This window comes from Meleagris gallopavo, chromosome Z (genome assembly GCF_905368555.1).
Source record: "Meleagris gallopavo chromosome Z, MGAL_WU_HG_1.1, whole genome shotgun sequence".
Lineage (NCBI taxonomy): Eukaryota > Metazoa > Chordata > Aves > Galliformes > Phasianidae > Meleagris > Meleagris gallopavo.
In genome coordinates, this window is record NC_139435.1 from 43,633,528 (window position 1) to 43,651,919 (window position 18,392).

The following is an 18,392-nucleotide window of genomic DNA, read 5'->3' on the forward strand; positions in this document are numbered from 1 at the left end:
AGACATCATCCCACTTCTGTGTAGTTGTGCTTCAGTGTTCTGCGTAATGGTATGTACTGGTATACATACATTGCATGCTGGCCCTGTCTCCAGAGAACACAAAAGCTGAATTATTCACTTCTTCTTTGGGTGCTAAAAATGTTCAGTTATTGGAACTATATTTCCCCTAGCCTGGCTGTCAGTGATTACAGTAGCACTTGCTGAAAAGTGGTCATTTCTGAGTGGTGTCTGTGAACAGTTGAGATTTCTGGGAAGCTGCTTGCTTTTGGTTTCATTGTTTCTGACAAGGGAAGTTCAAGTCTAGCATTTGTAGAAGATGATCCTCTTTATGTGAGGTATTTAGTGCTGCTTGGCATTTGTCACTGTGTCATGAGGGACTGCATGACAACATCAGAACCGGAAGTTAGGCTGCAGCAAAATCTGTGAAGGACCCTGGCCCTGACAATTTTGTTCTTTGGGGACTTCTACTTAAAGTATTTGCAGTCCATGAAAGTCTCAAGCAGTTTAAATAAGGAGCCCTAGCAGTTAGGATTAAAGAAAGTTCTCTAGCACATGTAACAAAGTGTAGCAAGAAAAGTGTGCCCGCTTTGCTGTCTCACCGCAGGTACAGACAGTTGTACTGAGTAGGAAGTTTAGCCTCCAGTTTTTATGGAAGAAACACACTGCGCAACAAGCAATGAAATTGATGGAGCAACACTTGTGAGATGCTGCCCTTGGTGCTTTAGAGGATGAGGGGGTGACTTTGCCCCTTCCATTGTCCTTTGCAATTATGAACTGTGTCTCCTGAGACATATACAATTTCTCCCATAAAATTTCCTAAAATCTCTCCTGGCTCAGTGCAGAGCTTAGCACAAATTACTATTAAGCTCAGGTTAGCTTGGAAATCTTATTATTATTGTATTATATAATACAACCAAAGGCATCTGTGGCTGGAAGTTATGTGCTGTTACAAATATCCCTAATAATATAGCAAAAATTCAGCAGATGGTATCTGGTAAAAGTGGGCTTCATCTTTACATGCTCTGCTGTATAACCGCACAGGGAACAGAGAAACAGTTGCAGCAGGTTTGGGATGAGTCACTGGGTGCCCCTCCTGTGCAGGGGCAGAAACATCAGGTGCCTGGGATCACTTTGCTTGCACCTCTTGCTCAGAAGATGAGAGTGGCTGGGACAAAGGCACTGAGGGCCTGCAGGTCTGGCAGCCTTGCCACAGGCCTGTAAGAAGGGCTGGCTCACCCAGGTAGGTGTCATGGGCTGACGTCACGGGTCTCTGAGGTTAATCATTGTTATTAATAGAGAGGGTGCAGAAGTGACGTTACAGGGTGACAGAGCTTCTGGCTCTTCTTTGGGAACCCTGTCTTTTGTCAAGCTGCTCACCTTTGTGCCACCACTTCATCATCGCTGCAGTCATACACATTTGTCTTACACAGTCAATACTTCTGGAATACAGTTTCTTTTGCACAGTGATAAGTAAAGTTTTATTTTAAATTTCTTGAGTGATGGGTTTATGTTTCTTTGTCTGGGTATCTTTTTCACCATCAGTTAGCACTGATTGACAGGAATTCTCCCTCATATCCTCTCTGTTTCCTTCTCTTAACTCTTGTTTTTCTTCCTGCTGTGTACCACTCTACTTTTCTCTCTTCTGGTGATAGATGGTGATCTTCTCACTAGGTGCCAATTCTTTTTCTGTGCGCTGTACTGAGTTAGTTGTCTTATTACTTCATTGTACAGCACACAACAGTAAACAACACCTTCTCTTTGTTGCTGAATAGAAAATACAAAGTTGCAGCTAGTAAAAACTATATTAGAAAGAGGCAGGCAAACTTCTGCAAAGAGTGTTTGCTAAGATTTGTGCAGATGCTAGAAAAAAGTATTTAGACACAAGATGTTCAGGGAAGAAGAGTCCCTGTCACAGGCGTAGAGCTCTGCAGGCTGGTCAAGTTTCAATCAGAAGCAGGGTGGGGGCTCTTTGCTTAACATATGTTCTGCAAGGAGCTAGTCTGTGTAAATCCCTAAATACAAGAACATGCCCTGGCCCCACTGTCAGGCACGTAAGGGTGATTTGTGTCAGCAGATCCTTATCCCAGTTTGCAGATCCCCTGTCCTTGGGAGGAAAGAGCACTACATGTCCAGGTCACCCTGTGTCAAGCACACAAAATATTTTACTTGTGAAAGCAAAGACCTTTGCATTTGTGGCCAAGAGAGATGCATGGAGGAGGAAATGTGAATGTTACAGTCCTTGTGGGACAAATATGGCAGCCAACTGTGCTTATGACTGTACATCCATAAGATCAAAATTTGTTGTAAAGCAGCAGTGGCAAAATCTGCATTTGGTGAAGACAGGGAGTGAGGCAGAGTGTTCCTGGACAGGTCCTTCCTTCTACAGGGTTTCATGAAAACAGCTTTTGATTCCTGCTCATTTCTAATCCATTCCATCACAGCTCTGTGTTGCTTTACCGCACTTGGAGGTAGAAGCAGCAGAAACGTTGTCAGGTCAGTCCAAGGCAGCCACCACACAGAACAAAGCCATACACTGTGCACTGTTGATGAGGTACACAGTTGGCTGGCCTTGCTACGCCTTCCCCTTCATTGCTAATAACTTACTGCATTGTGTTGTTCATAGCAAATGGCAGAGTATTAACAATAATAACAAGCCCATGCAGGCCAGATCCAGGAGGGCCCTGAAGAGAATGTGCTGGAGATCGTGCTGCTCCAGAGGTTCTGACTTCACCCCTCAGGCCTCAGCTGGTTGAGGGTATTTTGCAAAAGCTGGTTGCCTCCCTTCCAAACTGTGTTTCTCCTCACTGCTGCCTCTGCAGTGCCACAGGTCCAGGCCAAGAATTATGGGGTTCCCATGGTCCAGCTGGCTCATCTTGGCTAGGCCAACCACTTGCCAGTGGAACACAGCACATGGGCACATTCCCAAGACTTGCCTTGCAGCCCTGTGGAAAGAAGGAGATGGGGGAAAATTTAAGAAGTTGCAGTTCTTGCCACAATCTGGAGATAAATATTTCCTTCTCTGGTGAGTGCAGAAGAAAAAAGCCACTGGATGCAGCTCTGCAGAAAAATATTGCATGGCCATATTGTTTACCAAAAGAAAAACTTTATATAGCCTGCAATTGAAGTTACCAAATACACTTAGAGGTGACCAGAAAGCTTCTTAGAGCAACACACTTCAGCGAGTGAGACAGCTACTAGAAACTAAGGTTTCTTTGTTTTTTAGCAGCTGGTGATTTCCTCTCCTCAGGCAATTATGCAGCCTAATTGCCTGTAATAATCATCCCTGTTAAAAATGTGTTGTAGGCAGCCTTCTTTGTTTTTGAAGTGTCTTCCTATCAACTTCTTGCTTCCAGAAATGGGCTTCATGACTTTAGAAATCACGAGTAACACTGGGGAATCCAGCATTTGATTACTTGAATCCATTTCTTTATGCTGTTCTTGGTACATAAGTGCATATTTTAAAAAATATAAAAAAAAAGAAAAAAAATAATGTTATTTTTGAAGGGTGACCTGTTCTTAAAAGATTAATTTCTCTCTTACTATTCAGAGTTGGATTTGGTGCATTTTAGCTTTTAGTTTTTTAACAATCTTTTGTGTTTATTTTTTTCTCTAAGATACTGATTAGATATGCTTACACTAGAACATGCTGTGCTGCACTACAACAATATTGAAAAATAAGCTGGAAAAGTAAAAAAAAAAAAAAAATGATTGAGTATATTGTACACTGGCAGGATGAAGTAGGTAATATTACACAACGTTATACAACATCCCTATTAATTACTTTTGTGATTTTGTTTAGGCATTATCTGTGTTTTCATTCTAGTCCATTGTTGTTGCAATGCATAATCATTCAATAATATGTTTTATAACATTTGCACATGAAAACAATCGGGAACATCCCTTGACTTTTGATTAAGTTCAGCAAAATATATGCAAACAATTCAGGACCAGAAACTGGTCCTGTAAGGCCCTGGACAGAAAGGTCCATTAAGACTAATATCCTTATTTTTTCAGTAACCATGATAAGGTGTATAGAGAATTGTTTCACTATCCCTGGGCACCTAGAGATTCTTCCTATAGGTGACAATCTGAAGAAACTTGCACTCCTGGGACTTTGTGTGCCTGGCACTCTCTCTAATATGTATTTTCGAGGCAAGGTGCAGTGCAGAGGCCAAATGCTTAAAATTCACGTGTAATCAGTTGCTACGCTGCAATGCATAGGCAGGTCAAAAGCATGTGAAGGTCACTGACGAAAGAGTGGACCCTCAGAATTTTACGGAAAGAGAATTTCCAACAGCTTATTTGTAAAATGTATACAGATATCAGAGAAGGACATTATTCAGCTCTTCACAGACTCTGGAAGTAGTTTTCAACATGCAGGTCAGAAAGAGATAATTTGTGGTGTAACTGAACAGGATGAGTGAGCCCTTTGTGAGCAGCTGCATGCTGTCACCAGATTGTCACTGTGCTCAAAGAAGAGGTCTAGGTTCTTTACAGTCTGGAAATTCAAACAAAAAATAAGAGATGCTACATCTTGAGTGGTCAACATTTCTTTCTGCTCCTGGGAAGGGACTTTCCTGTTCTGCCCCTTTTTGTCTAACATGGTGACAAGCCAATCCAGACACCTTCCGGGTAATCTCATCAGCTGGAGGCTTGTACTAATTTATAGTATCTCAGGGATGCAAGCTTTAAACTGCCCAAAAGCCACACTGACATACTAGGAACTAGGCTGGCCCTCAATCTGTTTTGTCCGGTGAGCTATCATCTTTACATAACTGTATCCAGACAAGGACCTAGACCTCCAACAGTGACAGGGCAGAGGTCAGGAAAGGCCTTAAAGGCAGTGACTGACTTGTTTCCTGAATTTTGGACTGAATCCATGTAGCTGAGGAAATACACAGGAAGGCAGCCATTTCTTTGTGCCTGAAGCCAAAACTGAGTTACCTACAGCAAAGTGCCATCTCTATTGGTTCCCAAAAGGTGCTGCTGTCTGCACATGTTTGGCTAAGACAGTTCAATTTTATACAAGTGACATGCTGACAAGGAAGAAGGGAGACCTGTGTATTCAGAAGTCCTGCACTGAGGGCCAAACAGCCAGTGGAGTCATGCCACATAAAGCTGGCTGAACCTGAAGAGTTTTTCCTCTCATGCAAGTCATGCAAGAGAAGCAAGGTTATTTTGGGCCCTATCACTTTACACATATGTAAACATTAGCCATATTAGTCATCTCTATGCTCCTTAAAGAGAGATTTGGATGAAAATGCACAAGAGGTAACACTATATAGGTTCTTTTTATGAGAAATTTAAGCCTCTTGCAGTCACACATTCTCTCAAAAAGGAACAGTCTTGCACTTTCTGCAGAGAAATTTAATCACTTGACCATTGCTTTTCAACAGAGCAAATTTGGCTGTTGAAACTACTGACTTCTACAGTTCTTAGGAAAATCAGAAACTGAGCCCTGGTTAGCAGAACATTCTTTCTGCACGTGGTGCTGCCAGTTATAAGGAACATGCAGTGACACTGGAGAAATACTTCTTGCAAAGGCTGAAGAAGATTTGAGGTCTCTGCTTATGGATATGTTTACATAGTGGGGTATAGTTACATAGTTACATAATTTGCAGAGAAAGTGCTTTTCTGCTGTTAAAGGATTGATGCTGTGCTGAGCTGCAATAGGAAGCTGTAAACATTGGGCCACACTATCGTGATTGTAGCTCTGTCCATTTCAATAGAATTAGATGAGAACTAAATATGGCATCTTGTGGCTGCCTCTCATGGCACAGATGCCTAGGAGTCCTGTGGGATTTATCCCACCCCCGATTTTCCCTGCTGTTTGAGGGGTAATGAGAATGGTGACCTCCAGACTTTATAGACATCATACCCATGCAGCCTGTGCCACCGAGGCACTCAGTACCTACCCTGCATCAAACACCTTTTTGCAGGTTATGCATATAGTGTAACCAAGATGCATCATGTTTGATGAGTAGGAGCAGAATAAAGTGCACAGGATGCTACTTTATGGTTTAGCTATCTTCATTTCTGCCTACCTGCTTTTCCTTCTGGAAGCTGCCTCTGTTTACATTTACTATGTATTTTTAGTTAGAGACAACACCTTGTCCTTAACGTTGAAATATTATATTCCCCTATGGAAACATTACACCCAGCTCACTTAACAAAACAAAACAAAACAAAACAAAAACAACACCAAAGATACAAAATGAACAAACAAAACAAAACTCCTTCTTAGCCTCACTGGTTTTCCTATGCAACAGAAAACAGGGAAGCGAGCTTCCAATACTGCAACACAAACCTTTTTGCAGGGAGACGGATGCTGCTGTGCCAAACTGTGTCTGACTGCCTTATCTGAATAAGGAAAGCACTGCTCTTAAAGCTTTTTGAGCTTGCATGGGGTGCTGAAACACTGCATGGCAGCTGCGCTGGGCACTGTATTCCTGCACAGTTGCCTTAACCATTTCCTCTCTTTCTTCTCTGATAGAATGATTCACCAACAAGTGCATCTATCTTACAAGCACGTGGTTGTCACTCCAGCTATTCACACTCACCCACACGAGGAGTCAAACAGGCTAGAAGAGACAAAGGCATTTTTTGCTGTGGCAGTAATGCAGCCAAAATTAAAAAGGAAAGAGTGAAGAGAGATACAACTGAATCACAGCCATTGTGCATGCCATTGCAATTCACAATTTCCTTCAGAGAGTTTGCAAGCTTTTTAATAGATGTGACCCCTGCAAGATTCCCTACTACTAAAACAATTATTGAGCTTGGGAAGTTATAAAGGAATTGCTTTCTCTTTACAAAAGGGAAGTCAAGGCAGATTTTTAGTGGAAATTCTGTGCTTAGCTTCTGGGCTTTTCATAGCTGTCTGTGCAGCAAAGAATTTTTTCAGTTATTTATCATAGGTCTCTTATTAGACACACTTCTTTTGTCATTTTCTTAGTTGTTCTTGCCTTGCAGTCATGCCAGGTCATTCACTCCTTGAAGATCTGCATGCTGCTTATACACATAGGTTGCTTAGACAGTGTTGATCACTTTGACATTGGCCCATGTATTTGTACAGATAGAATGCCTTACAGTGCAGATGTGTTCATCTAAGTTTTGAATTCTAGGGCCCTGATTGGACTTGTTTCATCTTTTCACATCTGGACAAATGCTTTTATTAGATTACATGTTTGCCTATGTTGAACTTTCAGGGAGAGTTGTAGCTTGAGAAATTCTGCCATTTCACGTGCAAAATTAGAGGAAAAATGCATTTTTAGACTTTCTAGAGTCATTCACCAACAAAATTTGTCTCTACTCTGAAGTTGACCTTTGTGAATGGGCAGCAGGGAGGTGTTGGTTTCAGATGTTCTTCTGGCCTCTCTGGAAACCTTTGCCAAGTGACCAGCTTTCCAACATAACTTCTCTGGATTCTCCAGAGCAGGAAATTGAGAATTTTTCCTGGCTGGCATGCCTGTTTGCCAGCATGATAGCAACAGGAGGCAGAAACAGTTAGCAGGGCAGGCACCCACCTGCCTGCCTCCTTGGATGGCCCTAAGGCTGGTGGAGGGCTTCTCTCTGCTGAGAGAAATCTGGAATTAGGGAAACAGTGAGTGACTTCCACCTTATGTACTGAATAACTAACTGTTTACTGTATCCTTCCTGGGCATCTGTTATCTGTTTATGTATATGTGGCTTTATGTATATGCGGCTCTTTAGGCAGTGGATCTTCTTTGTGCATTCAGGACCAAATATAGATTTCTGGCAGTATGACTAAGAATATCAGACTCCCAGGTATCCCTTTTTTATCTTTCCAGGCAATGATGTACAACTGTGGAAAAGATGGAAAATGACGGAAAAGATGTCAAATGTAGAAATATTATGCTTAATGCGCATGGAAGGGCATGGAAGCAACTGATTAGCATAGTACCTTGCCTGTGCTTTTTCCCTCTGCAAGACTGCTCCTCTTAAGAAAAATGTACAGGAATACTACAAGACATACATAGATTAACTCTCCAAATTTAGTCCATCTCCTACTGTAACACAAATTATATGTGGAATCTGATTCCCAAAGGCAAAGGCAAAAGTATTCACTTCTGCAGAAGAGGCGCATTGAGAAATAGTTGTCCTCTTGTGTATCCAAGACAGATTTAATCAGTATGGACAAAATCAATTTAGGACCAATAACAGCACAGTTGTGGTTGGATGACAGTGAGTTCAGATTGGTTCAGATGATGGATGGCACAAAGATTGGCATCTCTCTTGTTGCTTTGGCACCTCTCACTGATGTTGCAGATGTTTCTGGTGCAGACTTGACCTGCATGTCTTTTTCAGCACAAGCTTTGGGTTCTCAGAATAAAAGCAGCTTGAGGGATGACAAGGGCAGTATGCAGAGTGTGTCTGCCAGTGTGCGCTGCTTGGCTGTGAGGTGAGCCTCCTCTGTGTGAGCCCCTTTTACTTTTCTCTTAAAAACGGGGCAGGGTGGAAGAGTTTGCACAGTTGATTATTATTATTTGTCCCTCACCCAGAATTTGGCCCTTGTTGGATTTACCAGCTATATACAGAGGGATAGTTTACACATATAAAAAAAGGACTTTGTTCTCCAAAGGTTTTACAGGAACTGGAAAGAAGGCAACATCTTGGCAAGACTTAGTTAAATGTAGATAGTCTTAATTACAACATTGTGTTTTCCCTAAGAATATTTCTGTATCTTTTTCCCATGAAAGACTGGATATAGTGTGTTTCTCTGGTGCCTCAGAAGACAACTGCAGTAAGTGGCATTTGTACCTAGCTTGCTCAAATAGAATGGACGCTGCAAGATCTCCTGCATGCAGGTTTGGATTTCTAAGCACTCCCAATATGTTCCGGGGTCAATGCAAACTTTTCTTTAGAAATGGAGTTTTGTAGGCCAGAAACACTGGCCGTAATCTCCGAAGTTAAGGAGACCTTTTTTACAAAACTTGTTGCTTAGTGGTTGCTGCTTGCAGGTCAAGGTCTGGAGCTCACAGTACTTTTTCAAACTCTCTGGGTTTGAAACCTCAGCTAAGTTGGAGACAGGACTGCAGAGCAAAAGTGTCCTTGCAGAGCTTGATATCCTTCAGTAGCTGTACTCTGTGAAGCAGGGAGTCAAATTAAGACTTTGTTCTTAAAGAAGGGAGTGGTGGGTTTGCAGATATTTTAAGGATAGGCCTTATATTGTCACAGGATTTTTTTTAAGGGTTCACTTCACATTAGAGAAAGCCAAATTTAGTTCCAAAACACTTATCTCTAACATTGCAGCCCTATAGTATCTACAGTATTTCTTAAGTATTTCACAGCACAAATAAATGGAAATCATGAGGGAACATCTAAAGAGAAGAAAGTTGCTAACAAATGAGAGCCTATAAAACTAACTGTGCAGCACTGGAAGAAATCAGCCAACTAAAACCATTTCTGCTCTTGCAACGCCTCAAAGGTAGTGAACAATGACTTTTTGTTTCTAAAAGGAGAAATTCCTAAGGAAGATTTTCAGTATCAAAATGGGAGTACAGAAAAGGAGAAGACAGACTCTTTAGCAGGGTCTCGGGCAATAGAACAGGGGGAAATGCCTTCAACCTCATGGAAGAAAAATTTAGGAATTTAGGAAAAATCTTTTACAGTGAGGATGGTGGGGCATTGGAACAGGTTACTCAGTGTTGTGGGTTGATGCCCTGTCCCTGAAGAGTCTCAAGGCAAGACTGGATAAGGCCCTGGGCAACCTGATCTAGCCGTGGATGTCCCAGTTCATTGCAGAGGAGTTGGACTAAATGGTTCTCAGAGGTCCTTTCCAACTCTAAGGTTTTTATGATTCTATGATTCTATGGATCATCTGTTAACAACAGTGAGATTTAGCATCAGGTATTTGACATTTCCATTATTTCCATAAGGGCAAGAGAAAATCACATCAGAAAGCTAAATCTACGGGATTGTACAGGATGACCTGTTTCACAGGTGTAATATTTGTCTAGCAACTATTTTCCAGGATTACCTAGAAAATATTTTTCAGAAACAGGAACATAAGGAGGCCCAAAATTTTCAGCTCTTCCCTTATATATAAATGGACGTGCTTCAGTATCAGACGTTTACTGTGATAAGAGTCTGTTTCCACTGCAAAGCTTTTGCTTTGCCTGTTGTTAAGTATTTCAGCTGTCCAACAAAAACTGTGTAATGGCTCAAGCACTATGTTGTTTCTACCAATATGTTTGTTGCAGTCTAAATTTAAGGCTAGAATGCCAATAACTAGGTAAGTCATACCCAGCTAAGGAAGATAGTTCATCTTCTAGTTATCTCCTTGCCTTCTAACAAGGTGATTTTTTAACCTTATAGAATGTCACAAAGCCTTTCTCCAGAGACATGTAAAGCAGGCTGGACCAGGTTCTGAGCAGCCTGATCTGGCTGTGGATGTCCCTGTTCATTGCAGGGGAGTTGGACTAGATGACCTTTAAGGATCCCTTCCAACTCTAAGGATTCTATAATTCTATTATTTTAATTCTGTGTGTAGTGAAAAATATTCAAAGAATAAGAATTCAATTTCTAAAATTAAAAACAAATATTTTCTAAAAAATTTTTACTAGTAAAAATTGTATTAATCAGAAAACCACTAACAATGAACACTCTGTGAATATGCCAGAATTGGATCAAAAAATATTCACTTGGAAAAAAATCATCAACACATTTCTAGGAAAGTTCTGTAAGGAGTATTTTTTGTGAGTTAGGAAAGTAATTCCATTATGTGAAAATTTCTCTATCTTCTGCCTTCAAACACTTTGGGGCAGGTCCACAGTTCCTACACACTGTAGGGATGTATGAAGCCAACAGAAGAGGTGCAGCTGGTCTGACTTGCACCGGCTTTTCTCCCAGCCCTCATTGGTGGATGTTGGGGTAGGGGCACTCATGGAGCCCAAGGAGTGGAGTGGCTTTCACCCAGGAGGGTAGCAATGCCATTCAGGGCCAGCCAGCAAATACCCCAGCAAAAGTCATTGTAAAACCTCCATTTTGGGTGAAACGGTTCTGTGCAACAGCAAGAGCTGGGACTGCCCAGATGAAGCAGCAGCTCTGCAGTAAAGGTGGCAAGGATCCTATCAACCAGCAGGCAAAATATGCCTGGGTCTGTGAAGTCGAGAGGACAGCCAGCATCTCTGGGATAGGAGTTTTCTCCCTCCCAGGGGCTGCATCTGGAGCCCTGTGAGACACTGGCCTACCAGAGTAAAGCCAGGCAGCGAGGGCCAGACCACTTCATCTGCTACTGTTGTCAGCTCCCTAACCGTAGCTGGGGGGAAGGAGCCAAGTTCCTAGGAGGAACTCATATGTTGAAAGGACACAGGTCTGGTGTAAGGTGCGTGTTAGTGAGCCCTGTTTTAGCAGCAGAAAGAGCTGGATGGCTTTTAGCCACCTTTACCAGTCTAAATGATTCTATTATTGTTTAGGTTGGATATCAGGAAAAACTTCTTTTTAGAAAGGGTTGTTAAGCACTGGAATGGGCTCCCCAGGGAGGTGGTTGAGCCACCATCCCTGTGTTTAAAAACCACCTGTATGTGGTGCTCAGGGACATGATTTAGCAGAGAGTTGTTAGAGGTAGGGTAGTATGGTTAGGTTGTGGTTGGACTCGGTGATCTTCAAGGTTTTTTCTAACCTGAGCAATTCTATGATTCTATGATTCTGTGATTCTATGATTCTGTGATTCTATGATTATTCCTTATCGTCCTACAGGTGCTATCAGCTGTGCTTGTCCCTAGACCTTGGTCTTTGTAGAAGACTAAGCTGTCTGTTTGCCACTTACAAAAAGCAGAGGGAAAAAAACTTCCTTATGTCCCTTCCTTCAGTCCCTGCCTCCTGGGACTGCCACAAGTTAATCCACTCCTCCAAGTCTGGGTACCCAAATGGCTTGTAAAGACTGACTTAAGGCCAGAGACATGCAGACCTATAACCAGTGCAATAATTATGTTAGGTTGAACCTAATGCTAGAAGTAGCTGGCCAATTATTTGGAAATTCTGTCAGGCAGACAGAAGGATGCACTTCTGTCCATCACACAGCACATCCTGCTCTCATCCTTCTGCAAACAAGAGGGTGCATTTCACAAGGGCTATGCAGGGCTTCCTCTGCAGTGAGCCCTCCTACCTCTACTACTGTGTACCTGCTGGGAGTGGGGGTGTGTGTGAAAGCTGCTAAAAGCAACTGGAAAGTTAAAGCCAATTGTGCCCCAATTAAAAGCATCTTGGCATCATAGGAAATACGTATTCATTAGAAATGGATTGTTCCGATCTTTTTCCTCCCTTTCTCACCATTGTTCCCTTTTAGTGGCTCCTGCCAATGCTTGTCCTGCTCCAGGACCAATTTCACTTGGCAGAGCTCCGATGCAGGCAACGCACAATTTCCTGGCTCTACCTTTCTTTCTCTTTTCACTCTCACACCAAACAGAAAGTTATTCTTTACTTCTAAATGCTTATGGTTTTTCACTGATGCTATCCATTGCAAACAGTGCAGTGATGCACAGTGTCTTATATAGACAGGAACTTCCCAGCATGAGTTCAAGAAGCTCCTGTGAATATTGCCTTTTATGGGAAAAAACTTTTTTTCTTTATAGAAATTGATTTCTTGAACCATGGCGGTCTCTTGTGGTCATCTTCCCTTTTTTGATGATAAATCTAAGACTAAATATACTAACGTGCATTTATCTCTAGGACGTTGATGATAAATGAACTGAATGTTTACTTTTTTCAGGAGCAAGATACACCCAGCTGTGACAGAACTTGTTAAATAAGAAAAAGTGATCTGTGTGAATCAAATCATAGGCGTAAAATTTGTCTGTAAGAATTCTGATACAGATCATCAGAATACATGCAGTTCTCAAATGTTAGTCTGACTTACAGATGTTTTGCCTTGTACCTAACTTAAACTGATGATTCCTGTGCTGTTCTTTGTAGCTGTGTTTTTATTCTTCAAAAATTAGTGATTATGCAGCTACAGAACAGAACAAAACAAAACAAAACAGAAAAAAAAGCCATCCATTCAAGACAACTATTTTCTATAATAGTTAGTCAATGTAAGCAATCCATGAACCAATTAAAGGCTAAAACCTGGTCACATGAACACTTTAGCAATTGCTTCTGAATTACTAAGATGCAGCAAAGAGGTGAGTCAAATTCATGAACTGGGTAAACTGCTAAATTCTCAACACACATTACTGTGATTAAGATGCAATCTACCCAGCTCTGTGAAGAACATAATAACAGAGCAGAACAAAGCAGCAAAATCACTGATTCTGTGCTTTTCTTCTGTGACAGGTTACTATAAAAATACTTCTGCATGTCTATGGATTTGTCAGCTGTTTGATTTCAGTCCACTATAGGAATTCAAGTTTTTTTGTCTTATGAATCATGACTTCCTTATTTCCAAACTTATTCCCATTTCTTATTATAAAAAATTCTTCTAGGTTTCTAGGACTTGCTCTGGAATTTGGATTTCCATTTCTCCAGCACTACTGAGCATCACTTCTCTCTTTCACAGCTCATAAGCCTAGGAAAGAGAATGACATATGCAGAAGTATAAGGGCATAGCAGTTATGTGTTGGCAGGGAAATGGGAAAATCTCTATTGGCTGGGATGTCAGAAAACAGATGTGTGCACCTCTGCCCCTCGCACACCTCAAACCTGTGAAGCAGCTTGTGTGGTTTTGTGATGCTAAGGCTGTGAGGCTTGCCAGAAAGGAAAGAAGTGAAATCTACCCTTTTAAGATGGCCTACTCGCAATCTGCATTCTATTGAAGTACTTCAAAGAGGAAAAAAAAGTTTGGTGGTTCTTGCAGCAGTTGCATGGACATCTCTCTGATCACCTGTGAGGAGGCAGAGGCAAGTCCAAGGGCAGGATTTCTGGTTTGACTCTGGATTGGCTTTTCTGCAGCAGGTGAGTGGGAACCTGTTCTTGGGCTGGAGGTGAAGAACTGCAGGTAGTGGAATGCAGACTGGGGAGGAGGCTGCCCCTGCTTCCTGCTTCCTGCTGGCACTGCCTCTGGAACAAGAAGGAGCATGTTTACTAAGGGAGCATAGAGCTGCTCCAGCAGCCCAGGTTGCCCACCACAGAGTTAGGAATAAAAGAGCTGGATATCGGTGGCCACGTGTATGGTACACTGCACAGAGCCTGTAATTACTTACCTGACACCCACCCCCAGAGCAGGACATAAACATGTAACAGAGCAACTGGGGTCAGTGTCTCAGTTACTTTTCCCATCCCTCAGCCAGGGATCTCGTGGCAGTTTCACCTGCAGCATGTATCTCAAGTGCTCATGAAGCCAGTCATCGGGCTGGCTGCTGGGAACGAGTGGCAAGCTGCAGCAAGCCTTGTGGAGTGCAGCCAGCTTCTCCTTTCAGTGTTGTTATTTTAGCCCTGGCTGCTTGTACTCAGGAACTTTCCTATTATACATATGCCTGAGATGTGATGAACAAATGTTTCAGCAGCAAAGCACATACTTAGGCTTACACTGATCAGAAGATGTCTGAGTCAGAGTTATGTAGTAAATATTTTCTAGCCATTTTCTGCTTAAATTAGAAGTGTCCGGGTACAGATTTTCCTCTTCACCTTATCAAATCTTCTTTTGCAAAAGTAACTACATCTCGTATCAGACTGTTTCACCTAGCTCTGTGGTTTCCTTGGCATTGGCTATAAACAGTATCTTCCAGAGATTGTGTATCAAGAACTTATGTTATGAAAGCATTAATCAGAACCCAGAGTGTAACCTGGTATTTCCAGGGGTGTCTAGGTTTCAGGGAGATCACTTTACTTTGCAGGCAGAAAGCAACAGTTTAAAAAAAAAAACAAACTGGGACAGTCAGATGCCCCATACCACCGCCTCTCACACCAGAACTCCTGAACCAGAAAGTTTGCTTGGGCCAGTCCTGTAGGTTCCCAGGTCTACTTCTTTCTAATAATAATCCTACATCAGGTTTTGGAATATATCTGCAGAAGTTTTGTGTCAAGTGAGGCTGTGAACTACGACAAAAAAAAAAAAAAACAAAAAACAGGAACTCTGTAGAAGAGTGCCCTGTGTAGCTGCTAGGCTGAAAGTCCCAATGGGCCTCTTCCTGTCCTCCTGCCCCTTTCCCATGCTAATCAGGACATCCCAGTTGCCCACACACGGGCACTGAGCAAGCACTGAGACATGGCTTTAGAGCAATGCCTGGCTTACTCCAACCCTGCTTTCCTAGCACAAGTAAAGGTAGGTTTTCAACTTTGCAGAAGAGACTGGATGGTACTACTAAAGTAGCTTGGGGATGAGCAGTAACATACACTGATTGATACCCTGTTTTCTTTCTTTAGAGTCTATTTGCAATGTGAGTAGCTCTAACAATCTAAGTAAGCTCTCATTCATGTTCTTATTTAAGGACATAAAACTATTAAAAATGGGGAACAAAGATGGTGAAGAATCTGGAAAGGAATGTGAGTGAGGAGCAGGTGAGATTCCTAGGTTTGTTCAGCCCAGAGGAGCTGAGGGAAGGCCTCAGGGGGGCCAGAAGCTCCTCACAGGCAGTGGAAGGGCAGCACTGAGCTCTACTTTTAGGTGACAGTGACAGAACCCGAGTGAATGGCTTGCAACTGTGACAGAGAAGGGACAGGGAGGTGTTAGGGAAGGGTTCTTCACCAGAGGGTCGTGGGCATAGAGGACATAGCCCTGGTCATTGACTCACACTTCCTCACCAGATGATGCTGAAGCCTGCACACAATTCTTTCTTCTGGTATCTTACTGAGAATTTACCATCCAGCTTGGAAATGTGCCCGATGACATCACAGTCACCTCCTCTTCCAGACATGTGCCTAGGATACATGAGTGAGGAATCTTGCCCTGTCCCAAGCCTGCCAAAGGGAATATAGACCAGAGCCTTCAAGATCCATTTCAGTGGCCTATGAAGACACTGGGACAGGACCATGCCCACCACCATTTAGGAATGGGTCATTCGCTCAGTTTACATCTCCTGCATTTTGTCTATAGCTGTAGCAGGGAGTGGGAGAGGCTCCAGCAATGTGCCCATCAGTACCTTCATTGGGATCTATGGTTGGACCCTTTGCAAAGGCTCAGCAGATAGGCTCAGAGGTGATCTTTTAATGTCAGGTTTAGATAACAGCAAAAAAAAAAAAAAAAAAAAAAAAAGGTGGGAACTTGAAATAACTGGATTTTATTTTTATGAGCACAAGTAAAGGGATATTTCATAAGTCAGTATGGTGCACACATTACATTAACTTTGCAGATGCTTCATTCCCTAGATTTCAGATTTTGTTCTTGTTGGGAAAGTGAGAATTCCAACTTTGCATATCAAATAGAAATATGCATATGAAATGAACAACAAGCTTCAAGAGAACAAAATAGCATCTCAGTAAATACTCAGCAAGATTTCTTAAAGCAGTTATTTGTGGTGCTTCTTTCTGCCCATTGGAGACCAACAGTTTTCTAGAAGGAAGATGCACCTGGACATCTGATTTTTTTATTTCGCCATCAATCTGCCATAGAAATACAGGACTAACCTAAAGTGAAATTACTTCTAATGTTTCCAGCAGAAAAGAAAACCTGGGTGAAGAGGGAAAAAAAAAATCTGATCCCATACAAATCTATCATGGTTGATTGGGGAATTTCTAATTGAGAGCACATTAGTAGAAATCAGGCATAATTCACAAAAGCAGCACAGGGCTGGCAGCTCCTGTGTCCCCCAGTGAATACTCTTCTCAGTATATATTATGATGTGTGGTCTTCAGGAAGCTTGTTCCGTCAAATTCCAATTTCTCCAGCATACAATTCTTACAGCCAAGTGCTGTTTTCTAAACAAAACCTTATTTACTAAGGTACATAGTGTTTCAGGATTGCAACACAGTACTGGTTACAAATCAACAATCCCCCTACATAATGGGTATTTTTTGTTACTCATTTGATCCAGTGATTATTAGAAGAATTTAGAAAGATACTGCTTTGAAAGATTGATATTATTGCAACAAATTGCTGGCAGAAAATGCAGATCAGAGATCAGACATTGAAGACAGTCTAGACAGTGAGGACACTTGAGTGAAGACTGATTAAAAGTTTCATTAAATGAGCTCAATCAGTATAGCCCACTGTCTATCGGCAACTACATGCAGTACACCCAGAGCAGAGCATCCAGGCTGGTCTGCAGCAGAAGTGCATTTTCTTCTAGGCTTTGCTGCTGTTTAGCTCTGGCAGTATGATGAGCATCACTGGCTTCACTGGTGTTCTCACACACAGAGAAGTATTTGCAGGATTAGAACTTTAAACCTCAGTCACAGTACCACACATGCCTACATCCAGTAGACTCACAAACCTCAGTAGCTCCTGTTGCTCCATTACTCAAAGTAAGAAAATCTAAATATGTGTATACTTATCTGTAAGCTATCTGTAAGGCCTTCTTTAAATAACTAATTGAGGTGAGGGATGTGTCCTACACTATATTTAATAAAAAGAGGCATTTATAGTGCTGGACTGATTTTCAGAGTACAGAGCAGTGTATTCTGGTTTTGACTGGGATAATATTACTATTGCTTTATATCATGAGAGCTGGCATAAAATATATAGGTTGCTCTGAAAATAATGCCTCCTATTTATTCCCATGGAAACTAAAGCAGCTACAGCAATCATAAAAACACCACTTGATAGAGCAAATTCTCACCTACAAAATGCTATTTTTCACTATAGTCACCACCATTACCTATGCATTTTCACCAGTAATGGACAAGAGCTTGCGTGCCGTGCTTGTTATTGTGTAGCTATATCAAAAGCTTGTCCTTTGTGTTGCTGTCACCACAGCTGACCACCACCACCACCTCACTGTGCTCACACTTGCTGTTTGGGCTCTGTAAATATTCAGTAAATATTGGTGAATGTCGATGGGAGGTATTTTTTATGCATGGAGTGTGTAATGTTTTCCTCTGTATATAACTTCTTTTAAAGTTCTGAATGCAGATTTGGCTAATATACTCCTTCAATGACTTAAGCTCACTGGTTATACAAATGTCCATTCCAGCTGAGTAGCCCATTGAGGTGGCTCCATGAGGTGAGATACAACAGGCAGGCAAATGCTCCCTTGCTTGTATGAGTGGTGTGGATCTCATTGGGAGCCATTCCCTGGCCTCTGCCACAAGCTGGTATACCATCATCTCAGTTTAGGTTTTCCGGTCTCTGCGGTGCCGTAAGTGGTAGTTCATGGAGTGTTTTCCATGTTGGCTTTCCTGCAAGGTCAGTTTATTGCCAACAAAGCTTTCAGGATGATTAAATCTGAGATGCTAGCAGTACAGAGCACACCCCACTCAATAAAGCTTACTATTATAAAAGGGAATTTCCCTAGATCTCTTCCATTGAGAAGGAAACCGAAGTATGTGGAGCTAGTTCT